Raw genomic sequence first — 11,307 nt, forward strand, 5'->3', positions numbered from 1 at the left:
GGGGAGAGGGATTTAACGGTGGGGGTCTACTATAGACTCCGCAACCAAGGGGAGGAGCTGGACCAGGAGTTTTCAGGCCAGCTTGCAGAGGCACTCAAGGCAAGGGATGTAGTTGTTATGGGTGATCTAAATTACCCGGACATCTGCTGGGAGGAGCAGTCAGCCAGGTTGGACCGTTCCAGGAGGCTCCTGGCCGAGATACAGGACCTCCACTTGACCCAGGAGGTGCACAGTCCCACCAGAGGAAATGCCCTGTTGGATCTGGTCCTGGCCACAGGCAATGATCTGGTAAGGGGGCTCCAGGTCCTTGACCACCTGGGTGATAGCGATCATCGCTTGCTGGAATTCATCATCCAGAGCAGGATGACGAGGGCCTGCAGCAAGGCGGTAGCCCTAGACTTCAAGAGGGCCAGCTTCAACGAGTTGAGGAGATTGGTGGGAGAGGTACTGGGGTTCTCGAGGGCAGGGGAACTCAGTGCCCAAGATGAGTGGTCGTTCCTTAAAGAGACGATACTCAGGGCCCAAGGGTGACGATCCCAACAAGAAGCAAGAGGGGCAAGAGTGCCCAAAAGGCCCCCTGGCTCACCAAGGATGTCTGGGAATGCCTCGTTGCCAAAAAAGTGGCATACACCCGGTGGAAGGGCGGGGGGGGGCGATCTCCAAGGAGGAGTATACCTCCACTGCTGGGGCCTGTAGGGGGGCTGTTAGGAAAGCTAAGGCAGACATAGAGCTAGGACTAGCATCCAAGATCAAAAATAATAAAAAGTTCTTTTTCAAATATATAGGGAGGATGAAGAAGGCGCCGGGAAATGTGGGGCCCCTGCAAGATACGCTGGGCAATCTGGTGGTTGCACCAGAGGAGAAGGCAGACCTCTTTAACAAATTCTTCACCTCTGTTTTCTTGTGCAGGGACCGGGACTCCCCCACCGTGATTCAGGACGGACTCGAGGGGAACGCCTCCAGACCTAAGGTTGAGGAGGACCGGGTTAGAGTGCTTCCGGAGGGGCTGGACGTGTTCAAATCAGCAGGTCCAGATGCTCTCCACCCCAGGGTGTTGAGGGAGCTAGCAGGGGTTATTGCAGGGCCCTTGGCACGGCTTTACGAGCGCTCGTGGTGCTTGGGCCAGGTGCCAGATGATTGGAAGATGGCCAATGTGGTCCCCATCTCTAAAAAAGGGAGGAGGGAGGACCTGGGCAACTATAGGCCCGTCAGTTTTACCTCAATCTTGGGGAAACTCTTTGAGAAGATCATCAAGGAGCACATCTGTGATGAGTCGGCATCAGGGATGATGCTCAAGGGCAACCAGCACGGTTTCATTAGGGGCAGGTCATGTCAGACCAACCTAATTGCCTTTTATGATCAGGTCACAAAAGCATTGGATGCAGGTGTCGCCGTGGATGTAGTCTTTCTGGACTTCAGCAAGGCCTTTGACACTGTCTCCCACCCCATCCTCATTAAAAAACTAGGCAACTGTGGCATCGATGCCTACACAGTCAGATGGATTGTGAATTGGCCGAAGGGTCGTACTCAGAGGGTGGTGGTGGATGGGTCATATTCGACCTGGGGGGAAGTGGGCAGCGGAGTCCCCCAGGGCTCGGTCCTTGGGCCTGCGCTGTTCAATTTCTTTATCAGCGATTTGGACAACGGGGTGAAAAGCAACCTGTTCAAATTTGCTCATGATACCAAAATCTGGGGTGAGGTGGGCATGTAAGCAGGGAGGGAGAGACTGCAGAAAGACCTGGATAGGTTGCAGGGGTGGGCTAACAAAAACAGGATGCGTTTCAATACTGACAAGTGCAGGGTGCTGCACTTGGGCAGTAGTAACCAGCAGCACACTTATAAGATGGGAAACTCCCTTCTTGAGAGCATGGAGGTGGAAAGGGATTTTGGAGTCATTATTGACTCCAAGATGAACATGGGCCGACAACGCGAGGTCACGGTCGGCAGGGCTAACCGGACCTTATCATGCATCCACAGGTGCATCTCAAGTAGGGCCAAGGAGACGATCCTTCCCCTCTACGTGACACTGGTCAGGCCACAGCTGGAGTACTGTGTCCAGTTCTGGGCACCCCACTTCAGGAGGGATGTGGACAACATTGAGAGGGTCCAGAGGAGGGCCACCCGCATGATCCGGGGACAGCAGGGCAGACCCTACAATGAGAGGCTACGGGACCTGAACCTGTTCAGCCTTCACAAGAGAAGGCTGAGGGCGGATCCGAAGGGTTTGGAGGAGACCTTGTTTCCCCCAGCACCCCCCGGGGTAACAAGGAATAACGGCCACAAGTTGTTGGAAAGTAGATTCAGGCTAGACATCCGTAGGAACTACTTCACAGTCAGGGCAGCTAGGATCTGGAACCAACTTCCAAGGGAAGTGGTGCTGGCTCCTACCCTGGGGGTCTTTAAGAAGTGGCTTGATGCCTACCTGGCTACTGGTGGGGGCACATTTCTCACAGGAGGGCCACTCTCTCTCCAATCTCTCAGTCCTGATCCTCAAGGGAAATTTACACAACACATCCCAGAGATGAGCCTATGAGCTCCATTTCATCAACCTGCTGGATACTAGAGATCAGGGACTAAACATAGACATTGGATTTTTGATACATTATAATCTGCCTGGCAACTGACTCCCCAGCCCAGCCCAGCCCCTGGCTTCTTTACTTTTCATTCCATCCAGGAAGAGCACACACCGACTGCTGCAGCTTCCTTAGCCTGACGAAGGGTTTTTGAACCCGAAAGCTTGCTTAATAACTATTCTCCAACCATTTGGGTTGGTCTAATAAAAGATATCAAATTCACCCAAGGAACCTTGTCTACCTGGCTGGGGTCATTTGAGCCCAGTTTCCCGCCTGCCCAGGCAGGGGGTCGGACTTGAAGATCTACAAGGTCCCTTCCAACCCGACTTCTATGATTCTATGATTCTGTGATATAATACTTTCTCATACCCTAGATTCCTTCATGAGAGCCCCTTCAGCCAGACAGGCTGCTTCTCCATCTCTCCTTTTCCCTGCTCTGCTTTGGACCCTGATATAAAGGAGATTCAGTCCATCAGAAGGACAGCACTGGGTCTCTTTCGCACAAGACTTATTGGTTATACATGGTATTGTAACCCCCTCCCCTTGGCTAGTTTCCAGCTTCCAGTTGCAAACCCCTCTGGGCTGGCGTTGCCTTTGTCTCTGCTTGGCCAGAGCTCAGGATACCTTGATTTCCCTCTCAGGTGTCTGTGGCTTTCTTTTGTATCAGCATTGAATAATGGTGTTCAGGATCTGTGAAATGCACCTACATTTTGTTTAGTATTGGCTGATATAACTGAAGTCACTGCCCAAGGCTATGAGCAGTCTGCCCAGGCCTGGGGAGAAGCTGCCAGTGAGTCCTGAGACGTGTCCCTGGGACTTGGGTGCAAGCTCAGGAGCTGAGTCCATGACCTGGCAGCAGCTGTCTGGCAGCATGTGAAAAGAGCTGGGAGGCAGGGCGACAGCCAGAGCAGCACTGGCAACATGGCCCTGACCAGAAGCAGGCACCGAAATTCCTGGGGCACAGGCGCAGCTGGAAGGCAGACCTGGGTTTTGGGAAAAGGAAGCTGCCTCCTCCCATAGTCAGGGGAAGCAGACCATCGTCTGTCCTTGCAAAGAAACAGGAAAGCATCAAAACAGACTGGCCTCCAAAATGTATTTCTCTGCCTCGCACGCACAGCTCAACAAGTTCCAAACCCTGCCTAACTGCTCAGGCCAGGGGCAAGGATTTTTGTGCGCATGACAACCCTGTCAGACAGGGAGGTGCTGTTGTTGCCATTCTACAGGTGGAAAATTGAGGCAGACAGACAAGAAGGGCTAGATCTGTACAGGGACCTAATGTGGTGCGTAGGGGATCCTAAAACCCTGCACTGAGCTGCTGCTTCCCCCTGCAGAGCTGATGCTTCCCCCTCCTCAGGTGTCTTGGCATTGGACTGTAAAGTCCCATCGGGTACCCAAACTTCTGCTGCAGCTCACACCCAGAAGCAGGTTGGTCTTGGCAGGGCTGAGCAGCTTGGCGCCAGGCTCACGCCTGAGCACCGTGGGATTCAGGAATGAGTCATTCCTCGATTTTCCTCCACCTGAGAGGTTTATAGACGGTCACCAGGTCCCCCCTCAGCCTTCTCTTGTGAAGGCTGAACAGGTTCACCTGCATGATCCGGGGACAGCAGGGCAGACCCTACAATGAGAGGCTACGGGACCTGAACCTGTTCGTCCCTGCCCCACACCGCTGGAGGATGAGCCCAGATGCAGGGGAAGGGGTGTCTCTCCACTCCCCCTCACCACCACAGTTCCTGGTAGTGCATGTGAGTGTCCCTTGCTGCCAGGAGCAGCCCCGGCTCTTTGGCGAGGCATGCCCCATAGGATGGCCATCATAGAGGACATTCTGGTTTTCTGCTACTCTGTCCTCTACTGATACAAAATCCGACGCCTTTATGTCCTCTATTTTTCTCTTCAAGAGAAAAATAAAGGACATAAAGGCTTCTGGTTCTGTATCAATAGAGGACAGAGGACAACTGGACTTTCTTCTATGATGGCCATCCTAGTATGCCAGCTAGGAGCAGCGCTGTCACACCATCTTCTGCACCCAACTGCTTGGGTGCACATGTCTGTGGCAGCATGTAAAGGTCCCCTGCTCCCCGCAGGAGTCTGAGCTCAAAGGCCCAGGAAGTCTCTTTTAGTCCTAGGCTCCTAACAGCCCCCAGGAGTCCTGGCTCCCATCCCTGTGCTATAACCCTCAGCATGCTACTGCATGATCTACCTTTCAAATAAATCTCCATTTCACCCCCCGGGGCAGATGACCCAGCAGTTTGGCTCTACCCAGCCAGTGATTCTGCAGGTCCCAAACTTTCCAACACAATGTGGGAAAATGCTGTTGGGTTACATACTAACATTTCCATGAGAATTTGGCTATTTGGACACATTTGAAAAAAAAAACTCACTTGAAGAGGAAGCATTTGGATCGTCTTCCAGCTTGACTTTTCATTTTAACACAACTTTCCTGTTGCAAGCTTCTTTCATTTATTGAATGATGACCTGTTCTATGAAAGGTGAACAGCAGGGCCCAAGGTTTTCACTGAACTGAAACGGGACTTTCTGAGTGGCACGAAGGAAACATTTCAAAACCAAATTTCAAAATGGTGGTGACTTCCCTGAAAAGGAAACGCCAGTTCAAGGACAGCTTCATTAGAGAGGCGGGAATCGTAGTACAGCCGATGAATTGAATTGGTAAAAATGATAGACCCAGCTTATTTACAATGCTGTAAATGCTATTAATTGTTAATAGCCAACGGGAATGCTGGAGAGATGGAAACGAACCTGGGCTCCCATGTCTCTGATTTAGAACAGCGTGAATTGTTTCTGAGCTGTTTGGAGCCAGGCTAAACACCTGCTGCTTGGTCTGAGAGAAGAGAGGCGAGATGGGTCCCAGCCCACAAACAGCCCTCTGGGATAAGATGCCAAATCCTTCAGGGAAAACCATAGTCATTTGTTATTTAACTCAGGTCCACTTTGCAGAGGACTGCCACAGAGAGTGCAGAGAGTGCAGGGTGGGGGTGAAAGGTATTAGTTCCTGTGTAACGACTACAAAGTGGGGTGCTGGGGCCAGGAGCTGCTATTCCTCTCCCCCAGCCCTCATCCTCTGCATCCCCCTCCCTGCCCTTTAGACTTTATACACTCTGGCAGTGTGGTGTAGTGCGCTGGGAGGGGAGAGCCAGGGCTCCTGGGTCCGGCCCTAGTACTGGGAGGGGAGGGGGTCTCAGTAGTTAAAGCACAAGGGAGGGAAGTTGGGCCAGTGTCTTGGGGAACTTGTGTGCCTCTCATTAACATGGTACATGTTGTATGCACAGAGCTCTGCAATAACAGAAGGACTACATTTGGGCTGTTGGTCTTGAATCTTTCTTGAGTGCCACTTCTATCCACGTGGCCCATTGCGCTCAGGTCTGCTGCACCCACTGCCTGAGCACGTGGAGCTTCCTGGCAGGGTCCTGGTGTCTCCTCTGACAACTGCTAGTCCAAGCTGTCTAGATCGCTCAGCCCAAGGGATTACTCCACCCCACCATGCTCTGCTTGGCCCCACAACAAATGCACTGGCTGCATCAAATCACCCCTGAGGCAGGAATATGCACATGCCTGTTCCTCAATGCACATGCATGTGCACACTCACAGCGGCCACCACCACGGGCTTGCACACACATGCATGTACTTGTCATCAGTGCGCACGTACACGAAGCAGACTGCAAGGGATACAAAGTGCATGAGGAGGGGGAACAGGCAGAGACCCAGACAATGTCCCATGTGAGAAATACTCTCCATGTTGCAATAGGTGGCAACCCAGAGCAGCAGAAGTGAGAGAGAGAGTGCCCAGCAAGCCTCACAGACAGGCAAGTCCAACTGCGGTGTAACTTTTCCTGCTGTTCCCCCCCTGTGGGGCCTTTTAGGATTTGTGGAGGCATCTCAGTGACAGGCTATCATTTAGACCCAGAAAGAGAAGGACAACTCCACCCGTGCCCCTTGCAGGCAGCCCCTGTCCCCGGGGCTGGTCACTGCCGAGGTTGTGTATTCTCAAGTGGACCCGGTCTATAAAAACCTGCAGGTCTGAGGGATATGGCTCCTTTCTTATCATCCTGTGTCAGCCAAGCCTCTGGCTCAGCCAACATGGGCTTCAACCCGTTCTTTGCAGCACTCAGACATCTAAATTCAATCCTATTCCAGCCTGCTCAAGGCCCTGTAAAGCCTTCACTATGTCAGTGTTACTCATCTTGGCCTGCAGACTAAATGATGATAAAGCAGCAAGGAGGAGGAGGAGGACCCACCCCTCTGTGCTGCTAGGGGCGTAGGGTGGCATAGGACAGGGTGGCATATGTGGAACAGACACCTAAACACGCAGAGGTGCCTAGGAGGGAGCGCAGGATCTGGCCCAGTGTCTCTCCCTCAGCTGTGTTTGTACAGGGCCTGACACAGGCTGCTTTGTGATGCATCTCCTCTATGCCATCACCTCGCCATGGAGACCAGTGGGGAAAAGCAGAGCAAAGATTTTTTCTGGTCACTCTCTGGGTTGACCTGGAGGGAGCCGTAGTGACTCTCGAGAGAGTTAGCGGATTGTAACGTTTTATTCTAGTAGCAGTTGGATCTTTTATCAACTTGAACCGGGAACCTGCCCCCATTTCCCTAGGTTGTTACCAAAACCCCTTGGTCTCAGTCCAGTCCCTGCCACATGACCCCTCCCCACATCCCCCATCCTTCCTGGGGGCAGCAGAGGCTCTGACTGGCTATTGTGCCGCTGCAGGAGAAAGAAATCCCCATCAGGGTCGTGAACAAGCTGTTTATCATCACTGGCTTGAAGGAGCTGCCTAAAGATCTGCAAGGGCACAGCCTGCTGGTCACCTCCTCCAGCGCCCTCGCCTCTCTCCAGCCGCCCACGCTTGCTCCTGCAGGTACTGTCCTGTCCCCTCTGCCCCTGGGGAGCAGGGATCAGTGGGAACGGATGGGAAGGTTCTTGGCCTAACACAAACCTGCTCCCTGCCGCGTGTGGGCAATTCTCGCCTCTGCCCTAGAGAGTCCTGTCGTAGCGTCCGTCCTCCACAGGTCTTTCTTTCCTCTCAATGGCAGGACCCTTTCCTCATGCCCTGCTGCCCCTGGGGAAAGCTCCCCTCTGCCCCGGGCGGCATGGGTGGGCCTGCAGGGTGTTGCCATCTTTCATGAAGGAGCCCCGGGACCTCTCCCAAGTGGCTGAGCCACCTCAGGACAGGCAGTACCCTCTGCCTCCTGTTAAATGTTGCTGTCACTCCCACAGTCGGAGACCTGCTTTCCCTTGCTTGTAGCTCTCTCAGCCATGGCCTTTTTGGGGCTGGGGTTGTCCATTCAGAGCATCTACCTCATCTTGAACGTGGCTGGGCAGTGATGCCTAAAGACGTTCAGCTTCTTCCAGGCAGGAGGCTAAGCACAGTCTATTGTTTTTTCCTTCATTCAGGCTTCAGGCCTTTGAGTCCCCGGAAAGCTCCCAGTCCCCACTTCCTCACATCACAGCCTTGTATCACAGTCTCAATGCATGGATCTGATCTTGTGCTGCTTTTTTTTACACTGCGTAGCGACACCTGCAGACCATCTCCACCCTGACAGCCCCTCCATGAGTGAAGACGACCTCCCCAACCTCACCGGGAGCCCAGCGGCTACATAGAAAAGCTGAAACAGCGCCAAAGCCACCACACACGTCACCGACTGACAAGTCGTCATCCAGTCCGAGCCGTCCTCCACAGACAAGTCAGCGTCTGCAAGAGAAGCAGCCTGAGAAACCCTCATGGTGAAGAACTTGAACATCTTCTTCCAGCCCAGGTTGCCAAGTGGAGGACGCTCTTGTTGTGTGGATGGCATTTTGTGACCCGTGCCTCAGGGCTTTGGCTGGTCGCCGTTTGGGGCCAGGAAGGAATTTTTTCCCCCTTCATTTATGGAACCAACTTCTGGGGGTTTTTCGCCTTCCTCTGAGGCATCGGGACATAGTCAGACCATCCCGGCGTCTGTTCTGTTAGTAGCCTGCCTTTGAATCCATCGAGGGCCATTCAGGGAGTGAAGAGAGCAAAGGCATAAACAATGTGCACTGTTAAACATAGATTTAGTGTAATATGTAATGTTGAACATAGATGTTATAGAACTTAAGAGTAGATGTAAGATAATAAAGTTAAGCTTTAGTTTTCTTTTCTTATAAGTGTTGGTGTTCATCTCAAATTCCTGTGTGAAATACAAGCTCATGACACGCAAGGAAAGAAAGAAGACAAGATGATCCGCTGCTGTAGAAAACAGGGTCTACGACACACAGGAGAAACCTGGCATGTTTAGCTCAGAAAGTCAAGGTTGAGCTGTCTGAGAAGCTGCTAATACTGTTCAATGGGAAACCACCTTCATTACTCAGCAAGTCATCCTTAAGTGGTCAGGGAGGTGTTTCAAGAAAGTTGCAACGGGAAAAGCTATCTCTGCTCCAGGTTGCCAAGGTGCTTTGGGTAGATGTGATATCTCTTAGGAGATATGGTTGGATAAAATGTTCTCTGCAAGGTTTTGGGGACAAACCCCCGCTGCCACAACCACAACCATTCTCCAGGTTGGTCTTTCTGTCAAGAGCAGAGGGAGAAATAGAAGAGAGATGCGGGGAGCATGTTGCAAAAGCAAAGACACCGTGGTGCTGAAGGCACTCAGTGGGGTGTGAAAGGCCCAGCTGTGAATTGCTGCTAGAACGCAGGTTTCTCCGGAGTCTTTTCCTTGCAATCAGCAGGGCCTTTTGGTACCCAGTATATTTTTCTGGTGAAAGCACACTGTACACAAATACACACCAACTGCTGAGGCTTCCTTGGCCTGACGAAGGGTTTTTGAACCCGAAAGCTTGCTTAATAACTGTTCTCCAACCATTTGGGTTGATCTAATAAAAGAGATCAAATTCACCCAAGGAACCTTGTCTGCCTATGTACACAAATAGACACTTAATAGCAGGCTTATCTGAGTAGGAGGGGACAAACCCCCATACCCTCCATCCACGGGGCTCTTCCAGACTAATATTTGGATGCCACCGGAGTTACCATCTCTCCGCCTTGGGTTCCAGGGGCTGGGGGGTTTTGTGTTGTGTTTGTTTGGTGTGGGATGGGAAGACCCAGCTCTGTATCCATGCTGCAGCACAGGGATCTTCCCAGTCTTTTCCATTGGAATAAACAGGGCCCTTGGGAATAAACCCACTTAGCACCCCCCCCCCCCCCCCCCCCGGCACTCAGGGCTAGATCTGGCTTGCAGGGATCCGCGCAGTCTGGATCCAGACCCCCGCCTGCAGTTGTGGGAGCAGTGGCACCCATGGTCGGAGCAGATCGGCGTCAGCTCAGGGAGCCTCAGGGATTCACGCAGCCGTCAGTCACCCCCCAGCGCTGCAGCACACGTCCGTGGCGGCTCCGCACCCTGCAATTCAGTGGCGGTTCCTCATCCGCTTGTCCCACCCCAAATCCCTGGCCCCTCCAGGAGCCCTGCAGACCAGAGGACATGGCTCTGGGGACTGGATCCAGTACACTGGCCATACTGTCGACACCCTATTGTGGAGCTGTTCTCACCAAACTTAGAGTCACTGCTTAGGTTCTTATTGACACCTCTCTCCTCTTCCCCCTTGTCCCACATGCGACCCCCAGACCTGGTTATGGCTCCCAGTACTACTCACACCGACACTGTACAAAAGACAGCATCCCTGCCCAACACTGCTGCTTTTACATTGTCCGACGTCCCCGGGATGTTTCCTCACAGCGTTGCACTGGGAGCTCCTGGCTGGTTGTTTGCCCCCCTGACCTCAAGCACGTGTTCACAGTCACTGCTCTCGTGTGACATGTGAGGAGCAGCGGTTCAATGCCCACCCAGCCCCCTTCAAGACCCAGGACACCCAGAAGAAGGGAACGGAAGAGCTTGTGATTGGTATCCAGGCCCATGCAAAATCTCCGGTATGTTGCTATGTTTTCCAGCACATTTGCACTGGTCCAGACGGACGGTGAATGAGCACGGGGAACAGTCCTGTGCGTCTGAAGCACTTCAGCAAATACACGGCACATCGCACACCAGCCTCCCGCACCGGAGCCTGCAAACGCTTTCGCATCTCCTCAGCCACAGCAGCCTTGCCCTGGGCTCCCCGGCACTGCGGGTGTGAGCAGTGTTTGTGAGGGAAGAGGAGGACGTCGCTGAGGTTCTGCAATGTCCTGACACGGGAATTATATCCCTGGGTGCACATTCACCCCAGCCCTGTGGAGGGGCTCTGCTTGCCCCAGGGATGTGCTAGTGCCCAGCCTGACACCTCGGGGCCACAAGTGATGTCCAACCAGCCCAGCTCAGCTGGGACTGACGGCAGCTCTCAGCCCGGCTAACAGAGGCTGGACTCCCTGGACGTGACACGCGCATCTTGGGGTCTCAATCCCGGCTCTCCCAGCACAGGGGCACTCCCTGGCGCTGCACTGAATGGCCGTGCGTGCCAGTGTGCCACCAGCATCTGAACCTCTCATAAAAGGCTGTGCTGAGGGGATGTGGAAGGGGAGACTGGAGCCTGAGACTCTTTTCCTCAGAGGAGCAAACAAGAAGGGCCCTGACAAAAGCTTGGCACGTGTTGCACATGGGGCTGCGGCTATGTGGTCCAGCCCTGCCCTAGGGAGGGCCCTGGCTGCAAGCCTACAGCTCACTGGAAGCACCTGGTCAGAGCGAGGGGTTGTGGGGTGGGGGAGATCTCCCAGGGAAGATCCAACCAGCACCTGCAGAAGTGCTTGCCCTGCCACTCCACGTGCCATGGGGCCAG

General features: G+C 53.4%; 1 long non-coding RNA gene across 1 annotated transcript; it reads left to right on the forward strand.

Moving 5' to 3' along the window:
* Positions 1–7,272: 7,272 nt before the first annotated feature.
* On the forward strand, positions 7,273–8,712 carry LOC132243819 (uncharacterized). The gene is made up of 2 exons (XR_009455390.1): positions 7,273–7,444; positions 8,099–8,712. It is a non-coding gene; the product is annotated as an uncharacterized LOC132243819 (long non-coding RNA).
* Positions 8,713–11,307: the final 2,595 nt, after the last annotated feature.

Source organism: Alligator mississippiensis, chromosome 11 (assembly GCF_030867095.1).
Source record: "Alligator mississippiensis isolate rAllMis1 chromosome 11, rAllMis1, whole genome shotgun sequence".
NCBI lineage: Eukaryota > Metazoa > Chordata > Crocodylia > Alligatoridae > Alligator > Alligator mississippiensis.